This window comes from Hoplias malabaricus, chromosome 2 (assembly GCF_029633855.1).
Source record: "Hoplias malabaricus isolate fHopMal1 chromosome 2, fHopMal1.hap1, whole genome shotgun sequence".
Lineage (NCBI taxonomy): Eukaryota > Metazoa > Chordata > Actinopteri > Characiformes > Erythrinidae > Hoplias > Hoplias malabaricus.
In genome coordinates this window covers 45326747-45346177 of record NC_089801.1, presented here as the reverse complement: position 1 = coordinate 45346177, position 19431 = coordinate 45326747, and the positions used below count along the sequence as shown (strand labels likewise).

At 40.6% G+C, this 19431-nt stretch overlaps 1 pseudogene; it reads left to right on the top strand.

Moving 5' to 3' along the window:
- The first annotated feature begins 754 nt into the window (after positions 1-754).
- On the top strand, positions 755-14033 carry LOC136686217 (antigen WC1.1-like; annotated as a pseudogene).
- Positions 14034-19431: the final 5398 nt, after the last annotated feature.

Here is a 19431-nt window from a genome sequence, read left to right as displayed (position 1 = left end):
AAATCCTCTGGCTCCATCTTGTGGAGAAAACTAATTCCTACAGGGATTGATCCACAGCGCTTCTGTAAGACCTTATTTATCAATGTGAAAATACAAGTGTTAAAGTAAATCACTGCCATTAAAACACTGTCATTATTACATTTCTTACATTGTGGATTATTCTGTTTATATTTGTAATTATATTTTCCTTGAACTGTATTCTGTTTGTCAAAATAAATTTAAATAATTACACTTTGCTCAATTCTAACTAGATTAATATAATGGATTTGACTGGGTTTAGTTATTTGGAGCGTTTTTGAATAAATTTTGAGTGCATTTTTGTTTTGTAACTCAGGAGTAAATTAGTAAGTTGTTTATCAGAGTGTGTGTTTATCAGAGTGTGTGTTTATCAGTGAGTGGATCAGCTGTGTGCAGGTGCAGCATTAAAGCTCTTCTCCACTGGAGTGTTTCCTCTCTCTGAAGTCAGTCTCCTGTTGCTGGGGACCCTCTCAGCACACTGCCGTCAGCGTCTCTCCTCACACAAAGACAAACACCTCGAGAACCTAAGGAGGAGTTCTGTCCATCAGCGTCACACTTTTGATGAAAATGGAGAAAGAAGAAAATGCCTCCTCTGATTTGTCACTGAAATGTTTGATGATTTCCTCTTCTCTTTCTAATAAGGTAATAGTGAGTGTGATTGGCGGCTGGGGGAGCTCTCTCTCTCTCTCTCTCTCTCTCTCTCGCTCTCTCTCAGTTTCTTCAGTCTCTCTGGGGGAGTGGAGGTGAAGTGTGTTCTGCTGCTGAGGTGAATGGACTGTGTGCAGGTCAGAGGGAGATGGACAGCTGTGTGACTCTCATTCTCCTGTTCTCCACATTCACTCTCTCCACAGCTGGTGAGTCGGTGTGATTCAGATCAGTGTGAAATATTCAGCACGCTCCAGGTTTGATGTTAAACTCTGAGTGTTGTGAGCATTTGTTGTAACTGACTAACTTCTATATGTTTTTAATTCATTTAAACATATATTTAAAAAAAAATCATGTGCTTAATTTATTAACAACAATGCAAAATTTATATTTAAATAAGTAACAAACATTTGTGTGATAATATGATTGTCAAATATTTAAAAATGAATTCATGTAGTGTTGCGTTTATTTTAAGCAATTCTCTCTCTCTTGTACAGACAGTGTGAGGTTGGTGGATGGAGGCAGTCGCTGTGCTGGGAGAGTGGAGGTGTATCGTCGTGAACAGTGGGGAACAGTGTGTGGCCTTGACTGGGATATGACAGATGCTGCAGTAGTGTGTAGAGAGCTGAAGTGTGGAGAGGCTCAGGGTACTCCTCAGTTTGGTCCAGGATTAGGACCGATATTGATGGGAATAGTGCAGTGTCGAGGATCAGAGTCTTCACTGAATAACTGTAATTTTCCTTCATATTATGGTGAGGTCTGTACTTCTCATGACCAAGACGTTGGAGTCACCTGCTCAGGTAGGCTGCCCTCACTCCTCAATAACAAACATCACTGATATTAATAAACAATAACCAGCACCTATCACTAATAATCAATATTGATTTCCACTTCATCTCTAAACTAAACTCTAAAGACCTCTTCACTCTGGATTGTGCTGTAGTTCAGTGAGCGCTGAGATGAACTGCTTTCTCTAAAAGACTCTTTTACACTGAACCTGTTTCAGCCGAAGCTTCACAAACTGAAGTTAAAATCATTCCAGCGTTAAACGGCTGAAAGTTTGTGGACACCTGCTTCTCCAACATTTCTTATGAAATGAAGAACACGAACAGCTTCTGCTCTTCTACAAAGACTTTAGATTAGATACTGAAACATTGATGTGGGAGTTTGATGGCACTCGGCCATGAGAACTTTACCGTGATCAGTGTCTGATGTTGGATTAGTTTTGGATCAGACTCCAACTCATCCCCTTTGTTCACCAATGGAGAACACAGTTCCACTGTTCCACAGCCCAGTGAGGGTGGGCTTTACACCTCAGACACTACCTTCACTGCTCCAGAGTGTTCCAGTTCATCCCATGATTTTCTGTTTAGATACAGACTTCACTCATTATAGAGGTGTCCACTAACTTCTGGATAAAATAGTGTATGTAATGTATCTAATTAACAACAATCGTGTTGTTCACCTTTAATTTCTTCAATAAACTTTAATCAGTCGATAAAACAACTCTGAGAACACTGAAGGTGACCCTGATTTCATGAAGATGATCATTAAACAAACACCAGGGACTGAGAAGAGTAAAAATAATTCTGAAATAGAAGAATGAAGCAAAAAAACAAAACAAATATATAACATTAAAACAATAAATAAAATATGATTAATAAATCTAAATAATCAAATGAGTCTATTAGGTAAGAAAAAGCTCAAATGTGAAACAGTAAGTAAACAATGTTAATGATAAAATAGTAAAATAATAAAATGATAAACAAATATAAATAAATAAAACAATAAAGAACTAAATTAAGACTAAAAAGTAAATAAACTAAAAGCTAAAATCCACTAAAAGAGTTGAGGCTGAGTGGAGGAGGCGATTAACTGTTTAAAATGATGAGTGACAGCAACGAGAGGAGGAATAAAATCAAACACAGAAGCCAGGGTTACACTGGCCCTTCAATTTAATGTAATAATATATGTATTATTAATATATTTACTATTATTAATATGTTATATTTTAACTCTATCTGGTCGATTTATTCAAGCTTTACATTCCTAAGTTTAAATGAAATTCACTTCCGTCTGCATTTACGTGTGGGATCGGACCTGACGGGTTCACCTTCGCTCCCTCACAGTTAATGACTATGTTCACATGTCCCACTGTAATTAAAGACACAGCGCTATTCTTTATACGTGTCAGTGGTTTTAATATTTTGGTGTAATCTTCATGAGATGCTCTTTATTAATGAAATTCAAATACACACAGGTCAAATCGTCAGACTCACTGATGGTCCTCACCTGTGCTCTGGGAGAGTGGAGGTGCTTCATGGAGAGACCTGGTCCACAGTGTGTGATGCTGGCTTTGATCAGCAGGATGCAGAGGTTGTGTGTAGAGAGCTGGACTGTGGGCGTCCTGTGGAGGTGCTGGGGGCAGCTGCTTTTGGCCGAGGGGAGGTCCAGGTGTGGTCAGAGGAGCTTCAGTGTAGAGGAAATGAAGCTGAAACTTACTTCTGTCCAACATCATCTTCACTCAGACACAACTGCACTCATGATAATGATGTGGGACTGGTGTGTTCTGGTAAAGTATAAATATTTCAACTCTATTTTAAAAGTTCACTTCTCTGCTTGTCACACTCTGTGAGCAGTGGTCTGCACTTATCTGAGCTAATTCCTGTAATATGATGTTCATTCAGGTCACACAGAAGCTCGTCTGGAGAAGGGCTGGGACTCGTGTTCTGGTCGAGTGGAGCTCCAGTATCTCAGTGAGTGGGGCACAGTGTGTGATGGAAGCTGGGATATGAGAGCTGCCAGTGTCCTCTGTGGTCAGCTGAAGTGTGGGAGTGCTGTGGCTGTGTTGGGGTCAGACTGGTTTGGGGAGGGGAGTGACCGGATCTGGGCTGATGTGTTTGATTGTCATGGAAACGAAACACACCTGTCACAATGTCCCATTTCATCATGGAGTCGAGCTGCATGCTCTCATAAACAGGACGCTGGAGTCATCTGCACGAGTAAGATCTAAAATTGTTCATATCCTCTTAGAGCAATATATAATATTAATACTTTATTTAACTCTTCATTCTCCTCTCCAGACTCTTCTCTGGCTCTTCATGAGGGGCGAGTGCGGTTGTCTGGAGGGAGGGAGTGTGAGGGGGAGGTGGAGGTGTACTTCAGTCAGGACTGGAGGAGAGTTCTGCTGGACTCCTGGAGTGTGTCTGAGGCCTCTGTGGTCTGCAGACAGCTGGGCTGTGGCTCTGCGCTCAACTTCTCCCCCTCCTCTTCATCCAGTCCTGAACACACACACACGTGTGTGAGGGGTTTCAACTGCTCTGGGAGTGACGCTCATCTGGGGAACTGCAGCAGTGCAGAAGTAGTAAACTGCAGCTCCAGAGAACAGCTCTCTATCACCTGCTCTGGTGAGAATTACAATATCTAATTACTAAATGTGGCTAATGAACATAACCTGAATTATCGTTTATTATAATCATTGCTTTTACAAAGGTTAGAATTGTGTGTGTGTGTGTGTAGACAGGTTTAACAGCTCCGTCAGACTGGTGGGTTCTGGAGGAGTGTGTGCAGGAAGGCTGGAGGTCTTTCACAGCGGCTCATGGGGGACAGTGTGTGGTGACTTGTGGGATATTAAGGATGCACAGGTGGTGTGCAGACAGCTGCAGTGTGGAGAGGCCCTCAGTGCCATGGTACCAGCCCGGTTTAGACCTGGAACTGGACCCATATGGCTGAATGAAGTGCAGTGTGAGGGGAATGAGACGTCCCTGTGGAACTGCAGACATCAGAAGGTGGTGAATGTGGACATGAGGAGGACGTAGGAGTGGTGTGTTCAGGTGACATTTTAAACCACACATAGATGACATTCTGAAGCTGTTAAATCTTCAATGTTTTGCAGTTTTGGAAAATGTTATAAACATTCACTGTGTGTCCAAATTTTTGTAGACACCATTGAATTGGTGAATTCAGGAAGAACACACTCCCTTTTAATTCCCTTCATTTCAGGGAATTGTTGGATTAGCAGGTGTCCACAAACTTTTGCTTATATATGATGTGCATACAACACAGTGTACAAACATATTTTACTTGGTAAGAGAAGTATATTCTAACACCAGAGTAAACTAGAAGTAAGTCAAACTAACACTGTATTAATTCCTCTTGCTACCACCCAGAGTTTAAGGAGATCAGACTACAGACTTCAGACTAAGTGTTCTACAATGGGACCTGGGGTAATGTGTGGGTTAATCACATGTCTGAAGAAACACCCAGTGTGATCTGTCGAGAGCTGAACTGTGGAGGAACTGGCAGTGAATCCTGGGGCACAGCGAGAGTGGAATCAGCTCCTAACTGGCTGGATGATGTGAAATGTAGGAAACACGACTCCACTCTGTTACGCTGTCCATCTTCTCTCTGGGGTCAGAACAGCTGTGATAAACACAATGAGGTGGCTCGCATCACCTGCTCAGGTAAGTAGCTCCTCGCTACAGATTACAGTGAACAGAGTGAAAAAAATAACATTTTCGATGAATTTATGAAGAAAGTCTTTTATAGATTTTTTTTGTCACAAATCCAGGGAAGTCACAACCTCGAAAGAAATGCTCTTCATCTCTCTCCCAGAAAGGCTGCTCAGGTCAGGCCCTTTATGTCATTATTCTACACAAGAGAGGGTTAATTAGTGTGGATTTTCTAGGTTAGTTATAAGACACTTACACTGGATTACACTGTTGATAGGTTACTGTGGTTGTAAGAAGCTGTAAATATATTTCAGCACGTTACAGGACGTTATACTGTTGAGAACACTGTTGGGTCTTCATGTGTTTTGTAGATCACCTGCCTCTCAGACTGAGTGGAGGAAATAGAAGCTGCTCTGGGAGACTGGAGGTGTATTATAGCTCTGAGTGGGGGTCTGTCAGTGATGATCTGTGGGACATCAGGGACGCTCAGGTGGTCTGCAGGCAGCTGGGCTGTGGGCCGGCGCTGAGGGCTGATGGGAGTGCTGTCTTTGGTGCTGGTGAAGGGCTGATCTGGCTGAACAGAGTGAAGTGTAGAGGGAATGAGATTCACCTGTGGGACTGTCCTCATTCCCTGAAGAACCACACTGACCGCTCCCACAGACAGGACGCTGGAGTCACCTGTGCAGGTCAGAGACCACTGGAGTTAGGAGTTTCTGAGCAAAACTTTTATTTTTGTTTTAATTATCTGCAGGGTCCCACTAAAGAGGACATTGAGACATTTATTAACCCCTAACACTGATTTAAGTTTTAACCTGTTAGAAGCTCACAGTTAAATGTCACTTTAGTGAATGCATGTTTTTTTCTGTGTTAATGGCTGTGTATATTTTTTGTTTTTGTATTCATAGGCTTATATGAAACCCCTACTACTGCACTTACAACAACCACCTCCTCCACAGGTACCATTTTAAACTGATGATTATTATTTCTGAATATTTCAGTGTTCTACATTGTTTCTGTTTTTTTAATTTCCAGTTGCTCAGACAGAAAACAGGACAGACACTCTTTCACCAGCTGTTCCCCCCATCTATCCAGTGTCTCTCCTGGTGCTGGGAGCGCTGCTCTTCCTGGCCTTAGTGCTTCTGTTTGTGCTGTTTTATCAGAACAGAGTGCTCAGGAGAGGTAGAGAGATTCAGAAATCATCTACAATCCACTTTCTGTACATTCTCTAAATACCATTAGTCCTTCAATCTGTCATCAGTCTTCTCTTCTACTGACCTGGCTCCCTGTTTCTCTCTGTGTCTCTCACAGTGCTCTCTAAGAGGAGGCGTAAGACTCTGACTGAGGCAGTCTATGAGGAGATCGACCGCAGACACATCACTAAAAGAATCCCCTCCACTCAAAGAGGTCAGTGATATGTGGAGCATTCTACGTGTTTTTTTTTTTTTTTTTTAATTAATACTCGTCTACATTTGAGATCACAGAACACATACCACAGTGCAGTGACTAAAGGGAAATTCATTTTTCTGTAATAAATAATTTCTTCAGTAAAAGTTGGAGTTATTTACAGTAAATATCTCAAAATATTCCAGATTGACTAATTACTTTTTTTAATCAGTCCAAATGTGATAAGGCAGCAGCAATCAGAATATGGTACTGAATATTTTGTAAGAGTCTTAAAACATTTCACACACAATTTATTTATTTTCAAGCAGACAATACAATCAATATTTTTACTGTTTTTAACACAATGCTGAGTTATGTACATATTCAACTGTATTTCGCAGTAAATTAAATTGTATCGATGCTGTGTGTGCGTTTTTCCCCTTTTTATTCAGGGCGTTTTATTTACATGAGCTTTCCTCCCGCCTTAAATCTACAGGAGACAGCGGTGTTTAAGGTGGAACTGGAAATCTGAATAAGTAGCTGGATAGGCCGACATTTGCACGACGCTGAAGTTGGTTACTTATTCTTTTCTCTGTTCCACCTTAAATGGTGAAATAGTTGCATTCTGTCGCCGCCAGATGGCAAAGTACGAACACACCTTCCATAACATGGAAAAACTACACGTTTAGCTTAATTCAGTGGATATTATCTCTTTATTGTCAAAGTGTCTCAAAAATGTGAAAGTCTCACTGAAGACACAATATAACAGACTATTAATGTCCTGAAGATGAAGACTGTGGAATTATTTTGTAATAGCCCTATAAACATAGCTTTGGACACTGTAGAACGTGTGGAGAATTTGCTTTTTTGGCCTAATTCATTGGACAATATCTCATTATTGTCACAGTGTCTCAAAAATCTAAAAGGCTCACTGAAGATACAATATAACAGACTAATAATGTGCTGAAGATGATGAAATTTTACTGTGGAAATTTTATATAATTGCACTATAAACATAGCATTGGACACGATAGTATGTGTGGAGAAATTGCACGTGGCTTAATTCATTGGACATCTCCAAATTGTCAAAGTGTCTCAAACATCTGAAAGGCTTATTGAAGACACAGTACAACAGACTATCAGAATCCAAAAGATGAAGAAATGTCACTGTGAATTTATTTATTTATTATTATTATTATTATTTTTTTTTTTTTCCATGGCCCTGTGATATGAACATAGAATGTGGAAACATGAACTTTGGTTATACATTCATGTGAAAAGTTAGGACACCCCATGACAGCCTTTGTCTTTTTAAACATTTAATTATACGAACACATGAGCTTCATTTGAACAGCACTGAGAGATGGAGCTTATGTAACTAAACAAATAAACCTCAAGAAATTACTTAAAAATATAAGATGTAAAACAGGGGCGGCACGGTGACAGGACGCAGTCACACAGCTCCAGGGACCTGGAGGTTGTGGGTTCAAGTCCTGCTCCAGGTGACTGTCTATGAGGAGTTTGGTGTGTTCTCCCCGTGTCCAAATGGGTTTCCTCCGGGTGCTCCACTTTCGTCCCATGGTCCAAAAACACACGTGAATAGATGAATTGGCAACTCAAAAAATTGTCCCTAGGTGCGATTGTGTGAGTGAATGTGTGTATGCGTGTGTCACCCCGTGAAGGACTGGCACCCCTTCCAAGGTGTGTTCCTACCTTGCGCCCAGTGATTCCATGTAGGCTCTGGACTATAGACTTTGTATGTCCTATGGAATTTTTATTTTTTAATTGTTAGATTATCAAGAATCTGTAATTGATATGAGAGAAGGTGTAGTACAAATATAATATCCCAAAGTGTAGAGTTTAATTCATAGATGTGTGTTTGTTTAAACACTGAATGTCAGTGTGTATATTCACGATGCCTGGTTATTTCCAATATTATAATATTTTTATTATTATGCCATTTTATAGCAATTAGTCAGGTTGCCTGGCAACATATTAAGATAAAAGAGGGCCTTAAATATGTAAATAAGACAAAAGGAAGTTGTGGTTTTCCCCAAAAAATAAATCCCAAATAGTTAAAGTAAAAATTATATTTTTTCATATATTAATGAAGTTTGCTCTGAAGCAAGAATTAGCACAATTTAGGCAACTTAGCCCAGTGAGGCTAAACAAAGCATTGATAAGATTAAGTTTACCTAAGCCCTAAAGCTTAAAATGTAAGAAAGTTTATTTAAAAGGCATTATTGACCATAACAATATAGAAATGTTTAAAATTGTGAAAAGATTATTTAATTAGATCTTTTCACAATTTTAAACATTTCTATAAAATAATACTCTGATTCAAATGTTGGTCTTGATTGATCTTAGGCGAGTCCTACAGCCAAGATGTGCTTTCAGTAATATTCTTTATGTCAACAAGACTTTTACTGATGCACTGGGCATAATTGTCATGAGTATCAAAGTGTTAAATTTTATGAACCAACTTTTGAAGTTTCTTACATACCATGTTCAATATCTTCATCATAATCTTTATAGCTCAAGACATGAGACCATATGAACAAATATCATGATGAACAATATCATATCATGATTAAGACCAGCTCTCATTAGTGATGGTCTCAATAGTTAAAAATGTCTTTTAAATAAACTTCCTTTCATTTTTCTTACTCTGTAAATAGACACAAAGTCAGTTAGTCCTTGTTTAACCTCACTGGCCCAAACTACCCAAGACTCCCTATTAACTAATGTTACATTTATAAATTTTTCTCTTGGTACTTTGACTGTTTGGGATGTAATTTCTATCCACACATAGGTTTGGCCTTTAGACCTTGTACTTGCAATCTTTGCCTTGTTTAGCCTCACTGGGCCAAGCTGCCCAGTTAGGCTTTTTTACACCATGTTATTCATATTTAAGCCTCTCTTGTATGTTAAAATGTTGCCAGGCAACCGGACTAATTAAATGACATAATAAGTGAAGTTATGTAATAACAATTTTGGGAGTATGACCACGCCCAAACTCCTCCTCTCAGCCCTATATATACCCTGCAAATTCACTTTCATTTCCATGTCAGACAAACTAGCTTAGTTTAGTTTAGGAGACGGATCTCGATTCGACTGTTTCACTACATCAGCTCGCTCCTCTGCGCTGAGTCATTCCTGCTGATCCCCTTATTCAGAGCCTTTATCAAGCCCACTGAACTTCCTGTTTTAAACTTGCACCCACCTCCACCCCGTCTCCACCCTTTTTCATATTCATTGGTCCGGCTTCATACACATTTATAAGCCACCCTGAACTCTTCCCTAAAGTTTACCTCCCCGTTTCAGCCTCTAATGGCAAATAAGAATATAATAATATTGGGAATAACCAGGCATTGTGAATATACACATTGACATTAAGTGTTTAAACAAACATACCTTTGAATTAAACTTTACATTTTGAGATATTATATTTGTACTACACCTTCTGTAATATCAACTGCAGATTCTTGATAATCTGACAATTAAAAAATAAAAATGCCATGTACCCAAAGTTCATGTTTCTACATATTCTATCATATCATGTGCTATATTCACAGGATTATTATCCACAGTGACATTTTTTCATCTTTAGGATTCTGATAGTGTTTTATACTGTGTCTTCAATAAGCCTTTCAGATTTCTGAGACACTTTAAAAGTAAAAAGATAATGTCCAATGAATGAAGCCAAATATACAATTTCCCCACACATTTACGTCCAATGCTATGCTCACAGGGAAATTACAAAAAACAATTCTACAGTAAAGTTTCTTCATCTTCAGGACATTAATAGTCTGTTTTATTGTGTCTTCAGTGAGCCTTTCAGATTTTTGAGACACTTTGACAATAAAGAGATAATATCCACTGAATTAAGCTAAACATGTAGTTTTTCCATGTTATGGAAGGTGTGTTCGTACTTTGCCATCTAGCGGCGACAGAATGCAACTATTTCACCATTTAAGGTGGAACAGAGAAAAGAATAAGTAACCAACTTCAGCGCCGTGACATTTGCGTCGTTAACAGCGCCGCAATTTAATGTGGAACACCAAATAAAAAGCTGGAGAACAACAAACTTCATCCTCATCAAAAACATTAAGATTTTAAAGTGTGTATAAAGTCCATAGAGTTTAATCCTAGTCTATGAAGATCCTCAGAGGGTAAATGGACTGATCTCACCTAAGTGCAGTGTATAATCCTCAGAACTGAGTCCAGGCCACAGTGAGCTGCTCCAGACTTTAATGAAGACATTCCTCAGTTCAGAAGTCCGTTATAATCCAGAAGACACCGGGAGCAAAACCAAATAAATAAATGAATAAAGGAGATAAGACGCTTTCTGTGAACAAAACTAAAAGTCCAAACGTTCAACTTTCCCTCAAAGAGCTCAGTGAGAATTAGGATCATAGCATTAGCGAGGTTAGCATTAGCATAACAAACCACCATTAACAGTCCTGACAGGTGCTGAAAGACACACAGGTTCCACACAAAACAGAAATAATATCCTCACATCGAACGGAAAAGCATAAAAAAATAAATAAAATGAAGGAAGGAGGTCTGAAATCAGAAAACTTTTCACAGGCAGTGTTTGAGGCTGTAATTTTAATATTTGAATGCATGGTTTTTAGAAGGTTTTAGACTATTTTAATGTAAACAAATGCAGCTCTCAGAGGCTTGTGGGTGATTCTGACTCTGAACGTGTTTCATGACTGTACTTCTCTCCTCTAACAGGGAGTATCCTCTCTGAAGAACAGCATTCAGGATATGAGGATGTGGATGAGGAGCTGCTCTCGGGTGAGAGGATCATTGTTGGTTAATTGGTCAGTTTGGGCCGTACAGAGAGGGGGGATTAGGGTGGTCTCATCTCTGAAGTGCTTTTATTTCATAATGGCTCCATATTCTCAGAGCTGGACGTGTACACAGTGTTGAAAGCTGATAAAGTAAAGCCTGCTGCTGTTATTGTCTTGATTTGTGGCTGAGTCTTGACATGTCTGGCCCAGACTGAAGGCCTAGGTTTAATAATCCTACTTCAGCACTGGTGTAACATTAGTCTCTGGGGGATGATCTCGCTCTTTTGTTTTTAATTGTGGAAGTAGTTTGTTGCTTTGGTGAATGATTCTGTTCATCTGTAGAAAAGTAATTCCAGACAGATTTGATTTCCTTTAGAATCTTAATAGAATCACTTACTGTCGCTCACAAAAGACGCAGAAGAGATGTAGAACTCTGAAATGACGCTGAATGAGGAAAGTTTCTCCTTGTATAGTATACTGAGACGCTGGTGCTGTCGTCCCGCCGCTTCTCGCGATCACTCAGGTTTGTTGACGGTGGAGCGGAGGGATGCCAGTGTTTCAGGATGCTCCCGTGTCTGTGTGTCCTCCTGGTTCTCTCCTTTTAGTTAAAGCTGTCATAGTCAGATCTGCCGGAGTCATTAGCCACACTCTGGAAATTTTCATATTTTCTACTTTACAAACACAAAACAGTTCAAAACTAATTCCATCCCTTTACATCTTTCCAAGTAAACGACTGCCCACCTGTCTGTCTGGACACTGATGGATGACTGTCGAGATCCTCCTCCACGCTTCAGACCAGCTGCCCACGCTCCAGCAACCACCAAGTGCCTTGAAGCTGTCCCTACACTGAAGTTCTCATGGACTACTAACTATCATCACCAGTAGATTGACCAGAGGAGGATGGGTCACCCCTTGTGAGCCTTGGTTCCTCCCAAGGTTTCTTCCTCAGCTGGGGGAGTTTTTCCTTGCCACTGTCGCCCCTGGCTTGCTCACTTGAGGGTTTTACATTTGTTTTTACATTTCATGTCAAATCTTTGTCTTACTGGAATTCTGTGAAGCTGCTTTGTGACAACATCAGTTGTGAAAAGCGCTATATAAATAAATTTGATTTGATTTCCAGCAAAGTCAGTGACTGAGGAGAAGGCAGAATATTATGAGGATGCTGCCCCCAGTGGTCTGATAGGTGAGCTCCTCTCTTAAATAATCACATGCATTTTGTTCTGTTTCCATTTAACCACAGTGTAAAACTAGGACTGCTCTGTTTGTAAAGTCAGTGTGTTTTTATTTGATTTTGGTGAAACAGAGACAGAGGACACAGCAGAGAGCTATGATGATGTCCTCACTGCTGGACAGATCTCTGAGAGCGCAGCAGGTGTGTGTGTGTGTGTGTGTGTGTTCTGGTTTCTAGTTTAGAGAGAAAAGTAAGTAAGTACGCAAGTGCAGTGAAATAACTTTTCACGCTGGTTTAGATGCAGTCGAATAGTACACACACAGTTCAGAGAACATCTTTAAAAGTCCCCCCCACTGTTCTTTAAACGTGTGTGTGTTTAGGAGCAGAGGACGTATCAGAGAGTTATGATGACGTCATCAGCGCTGACCAGAACTCACCTGGAGGAACAGGTACGACTTGTAATGGAACAACACTGTAATCTCCAACATGAACACAGTCACTGATGATACTGGGGCTGATTTAATGTCCTCTGTCTCTACATTTGGACAGAAGACATGACAGAGAACTATGATGATGCTGTTCCCACTGGACCAAGCTCCAACATTATGACAAGTAATGTTTTCTTCATGTGGATAAATAATGTTCAACTGAAGCTTCAACACAGTCCCAATGTCAGCTCTGTTTCTTCTTGTTCTCAATGATCTCCATGTTGGTGCAGTGGACGCAGCAGAGAGCTATGATGATGTGGTCACTGCTGGACAGGATGGAGGAGGGGGAAAAGGTGAGTGTCTGATCTTGAGCGACTGGGAGTTTAAAGTCAGTGTGAATGTGGAGTCGGCTCCTTTTCCTTCTGTATCATGACGTATTTCTGAGTGAAACGCAGCGGCAGAGTCTCTGTCTCTGAGCGAGCTGAGTGTCCTCACTCAGTGATAATAATGGATTGATTTTACAGACTATGAAGACGTGGAGGAGGAGCCTCAGACAGAGATGAATCATGTGACTGAGAGACCACACCCAGTGTCTTTCCTCAGGAAACTACATTCAAACCTCTTCAGACGCAACAAGTGATTCTGTGATAGATCAGAATTCATATTTTAAAGGAATATAAACATTGTTTATTGTAGCTTTACAGATCTCAGAGAGGACACGGTGGTATTAAACACCTCCAGGAGTAAAACACCAGCCTCAGTGAGCTACACTCTCAATACAGATGTGTTACAACAACATGCAGTGTATTATTTTGAACACATCTGTATGTCCAGGTCAGAATGAGAGTTTCTTATGGTGTAAGTGTGTAATGTGTGGAATCTGCTGCTGTGGTCTGAGAGATAATTCTGTTCTCCTCTCTTCTCCAGATGTTGAGCAGCAGTAGACCACTGGACACTTGATAACTGTTAATCTGTCTCTCTCTGACTCTGTGTGTCTCAGAAATGATGTGTTACAGAACAGAAAATAGATTAGACACATTACAGAACAGACTTTATATTCCTTTACCATTTTATTACATTATCTTTGTACTTTTTTATTGTGAATCTTCAGTCGTTTCTGACCTGTCCTAACTGAACACACTCCTTAAATAAATACATCAAAGTCAGTCTGGCCTCATTGCATTTGTTTTTATTATAAAATACCTGTTAATAATCTTCATTCCTAAAGAATCAATCAATAATTCAAATGCATGTATTAGCTATTCTCTCTCCTCCTGTCCCGGTCATGGCAGTATGGCTGCGGCTAATTTCAAAAAGGATGCCACTCTTTTCCCAATGCCATTCTTACCCAGTTCAGCTACACTCTCCTCTGCTAGGCCCACCTCCCGCACCTCTGATGGGAGTTTCATGATCAAAGCCCATTGCAGGCCATCAGTGAGGCTCATTAGGGTCAACTAATCGCTGGCAATGCGGAAAGGGAGAGGACCGCTAATTTGATTACACAACAGTTATTAACAGCGCATTCAGAATGCGGAGAGGGCACCCCACCCTCAAGTGCCCCACCCCTCAAGTCTGGGATCGGGAGCAAACTGAGACTGCGCCCTGTTGGACTGGATGGATGGGCCTCTGTCTGGGACGTTTATAATTTCTACAGAGCATTGACAGCATATATAAACTGATCCCAGTGATCCTGCTTTTTTCAGTGGGGAATCCTGTTTTTCAGACATTACAGCAGTTTTTTTTGGTCACAGCTTTATCACGTTATCTTTAGCATCGTTGTGGAAAAATGTAAATTTTGTGAAGCTTGTGGATAAAATGACCGTGTCGTAATCGGAAACGGCTCGGAGATACCTTTATTATTGGTTCAAAGGATCACCCCGAACTGAAAACATATTAATATAACTGTAAGTGGAAGACTTCCAGAGGAAGACGTGTGACTTTAAGGAAAAGTCATCCCGAGTCATCAGCTAGTTAGCTCTCTGGTGGATAAAGTGGACCAGCTAGAAGTGCGCATCCGGAGCTTATAATTGTTGAGGGATAAACATTATAAAGATTCAGTGTTAGCAACTCCGGGTGCCTTAGGGAGAGTTAGCACCCCCACGACTCCGGCGTTAGAGCCCTCACAGCGGGGTGAATGGGTGACGTCTCGGCGTCATAGCCGGAAAGCTAAGGCTGATGCTAACGCTGAGGCCAAAGCTAGCCCACCGGGACACCACGCTCCTCCGATTCACGTGTCAAACAGGTTTGCCCCGCTCAGCGAAGCACCCGCTGAGGAGCCTGTTAAGAGTGCTCTGGTTATAGGAGACTCTATTGTTCGGCACGTGAAATTAGCTACTCCTTTAGGAGCGCCGGCAGTAACAGTTAGCTGTTTATCGGGAGCCAGAGCGCCGGATATTAGTGGCAACCTTAGACTGTTAGCTAATAGGAGATATTCGAGGGTAGTCATTCATCTAGGGGCCAATGATATTCGTCTGCGGCAGTCTGAGGTAACTAAGGGTAATATTACAGAGGTGATTAAACTGGCCCAGACGATGTCCGATGCCGTAATCTGCTCTGGCCCCATACCAATGCGGCGTGGCGACGAAGCTTACAGCAGACTTTGGGCGTTAAACTGCTGGATGTCCAAGTGGTGTTCCGAAAATCAAGTGGGCTTTATAGACAATTGGTTACGTTTTGAGGGCAAGCCTGGTCTTATAGGTAGGAATGGTATCCACCCCACGCGGGAGGGTGCTGCCTTACTTTCTTGCAGTATAGCACATAGTCTTTTAGTTAGTCAGCAGAGTAGTGTAGATAGCTGCTGACAATCCAGAGCCGGGACCAGGCCGCAGACAGACAGGCTAAACCGACCGTCTGCGAACTGTCTTGAGACGTCACCCAGGTTCAACTGTATTGAGACTGTGTCTTTCCCCCGAACTAAATGTAAAAGTAGAAAAACAAAATCAGCCTGTTTCAGCAACCTAATCAATATTAAATCATACACAACATCACTAAACTCAAAAGCACTCATCGTAAATGATATTATAAGTGATCATAAATTCAATGTTTTCTGTCTCACGGAAACGTGGGTTAAACCAAATGAATATTTAGCACTAAATGAAGCCACCCCCCTAGGCTATAATTATGCACATAGCCCAAGAATATCAGGCAAAGGAGGTGGAGTATGTGTAATTTACCAAAATACCCTAGAAATTAGTTTTAAACAATGTGACACCTTCTCTTCTTTTGAGGTTCTCTCCACTATTATTACAAATCCGGTCACAAAAAAGGATGCATTTTTATTATGCAACATTTACAGACCACCAGGGCCTTACTTAGAATTTCTGAAAGAATTCAGCGATTTTGCTACAAACCTAGCGGTGTGCAATCATAAAGTTATAATTGTAGGAGATTTCAATATCCATTTTGAGAAGGAAAGTGACCCACTAAAAAAGGCATTTACCTCAATCTTAGACTCTATTGGTATTACTCAAAATGTAACAGGGCCTACACACTACTGCAGCCACACTTTAGACTTAGTTCTGACACTAGGTCTTAACATTGACAAAATTAATATCTTACCGCAATCCTCAGCAATCTCCGATCATTACTTAATTTCATATGAGCTACGTTTTATCCATAATATATGTAAGAACCCTTGCTATTCTACAAGGCGTATAATAAAACCATCTACCGCCCTACAATTTATAGAAAACCTACCAGAACTATCGACCCCAGTTCCAACTCCATCAGACCCAATGGACCTAGATGTACTAACTGATTACCTAGAAAATACCTGTCGATCTACTTTAGAAAAGGTAGCACCACTTAAACATAAAAGTATAAGACAGAAAAAGCTCGCACCATGGTATAACGATAAGACCCGTACTTTAAAACAAACATTACGAAAACTAGAGCGGAAATGGCGATCAACCAAGCTTGAAGTGTTCCATTCTGCCTGGAAGGACAGCCTTACAGAGTATAGAAATGCCCTCACTAAAGCTCGCTCAGCATATCTGGCCTCGCTGATCTCCCATAATAAAAATAATCCGAGAGCACTGTTTAGTGTGTTTTCTAGAATTACAAAAAATCAAGCAGGTTCTGAACAACTAATTCCAGCAACTCTCACCAGTAAAGATTTTATGGACTTTTTTAATAATAAAATTGAGAATATTAGACAACAAACTCTAGCCACAGGATCAAATCCATCCTGGCTGCCACCCGATGTGAATGAAATAAAACATAATATAACTGTAAAAGAAAGACTTGAAACCTTTTACCCACTCCCACAATTAGAACTAGAGAAGATTATCACCTCCGCAAACTGTACAACTTGCACACTTGATGCAATTCCCACAAAGTTGCTCAAAGAAGTACTACCAGCTATTATTGATCCTCTTTTAACTATAGTAAACTCATCGCTTAGTCTGGGCCACATACCCAAAGCTTTTAAACTAGCAGTTATTAAACCTATGATCAAGAAACCAAATCTTGATGCTAGTACACTGTCTAATTACAGGCCTATTTCTAATTTGCCATTTCTGTCTAAGATCTTAGAAAAAGCTGTGGCCCAACAACTTAGTTCATATCTACATAAGAATCATATATATGAAAAATTCCAATCTGGATTCAGGCAACATCATAGTACAGAGACAGCTCTAGTCAAGATAACAAATGATCTTCTTCTTGCCTCTGATCAAGGCCACGTATCCCTGTTGGTGCTTCTTGGCCTAAGCGCAGCCTTCGATACAATAGACCACAATATTCTCATAGAAAGGTTAGAAAACATGGTTGGAATCACAGGGACAGCCCTATTATGGTTCAAATCTTACTTAACGGAACGTTATCAATTCGTAAAAGTAAACAATCTAAATTCAAATTATTCTAAAGTAAGATTTGGAATTCCACAAGGCTCTATTTTAGGACCATTATTATTTACATTATACATGTTACCGCTAGGCACAGTTATAAGAAACCATGACATTAACTTTCACTGTTACGCAGACGACACACAATTGTATATGATTTTGATATGACCAAGCCCGATGACAAACACAGATTAAAGAAAATAGAGGACTGTGTAAAAGACGTGAAAGGCTGGATGTTGCGTAACTTCCTCCTTCTAAACAGCAACAAAACAGAGGTCCTGCTTTTGGGTCCAAAAGTGACAAGAAATAAATTATCAGACTTAATTTTAAATCTAGCTGACTTTCCAGTTAAACCTGGTTCAGCAGCAAAAAATCTTGGTGTCATAATTGACCCGGATTTATCATTTGATCAACACATAGGTAGTATCACTAGGACAGCTTTTTTACATCTTCGCAATATTGCTAAGATTAGAAATGCCTTATCCCTCCAGGACGCAGAAACATTAGTACATGCCTTTATTACTTCAAGGCTTGACTACTGTAACGCACTACTGTCAGGATGCACCAGCAGCAATTTAAGAAAACTTCAACTAGTTCAAAATGCTGCAGCTAGGGTCCTCACTAAAACTTGAAAATTTGAACATATCAGCCCAGTTTTATCATCACTTCATTGGCTGCCTGTTAAATTCCGCATTGACTACAAAATTTTGTTATTAACACATAAAGCTCTACATGGGCTTGCTCCTGAATATCTTCAAGATACAATTTCCTATTATGAGCCTCCACGTTCACTCAGATCACAGAATGCTGGATTTTTAAATTTTCCCAGAATTCAGAAGGCCTCAGCTGGGGGAAGAGCCTTTTCTTATAAAGCCCCCCAACTCTGGAATGATCTTCCAGAAAATGTTCGGGACTCAGACACAGTCGCAATCTTCAAATGTAGGCTAAAAACTCATTTGTTTAGTTTATCATTTGGTAGCTAATGCTCCCCCATAGATAAAGGCGGCAGATCCAGGGGGTCCATGGACACAGGGAATTATAGTATACTGAGACGCTGGTGCTGTCGTCCCGCCGCTTCTCGCGATCACTCAGGTTTGTTGACGGTGGAGCGGAGGGATGCCAGTGTTTCAGGATGCTCCCGTGTCTGTGTGTCCTCCTGGTTCTCTCCTTTTAGTTAATGCTGTCATAGTCAGATCTGCCGGAGTCATTAGCCACACTCTGGAAATTTTCATATTTTCTACTTTACAAACACAAAACAGTTCAAAACTAATTCCATCCCTTTACATCTTTCCAAGTAAACGACTGCCCACCTGTCTGTCTGGACACTGATGGATGACTGTCGAGATCCTCCTCCACGCTTCAGACCAGCTGCCCACGCTCCAGCAACCACCAAGTGCCTTGAAGCTGTCCCTACACTGAAGTTCTCATGGACTACTAACTATCATCACCAGTAGATTGACCAGAGGAGGATGGGTCACCCCTTGTGAGCCTTGGTTCCTCCCAAGGTTTCTTCCTCAGCTGGGGGAGTTTTTCCTTGCCACTGTCGCCCCTGGCTTGCTCACTTGAGGGTTTTACATTTGTTTTTACATTTCATGTCAAATCTTGTCTTACTGGAATTCTGTGAAGCTGCTTTGTGACAACATCAGTTGTGAAAAGCGCTATATAAATAAATTTGATTTGATTTGATTTGAT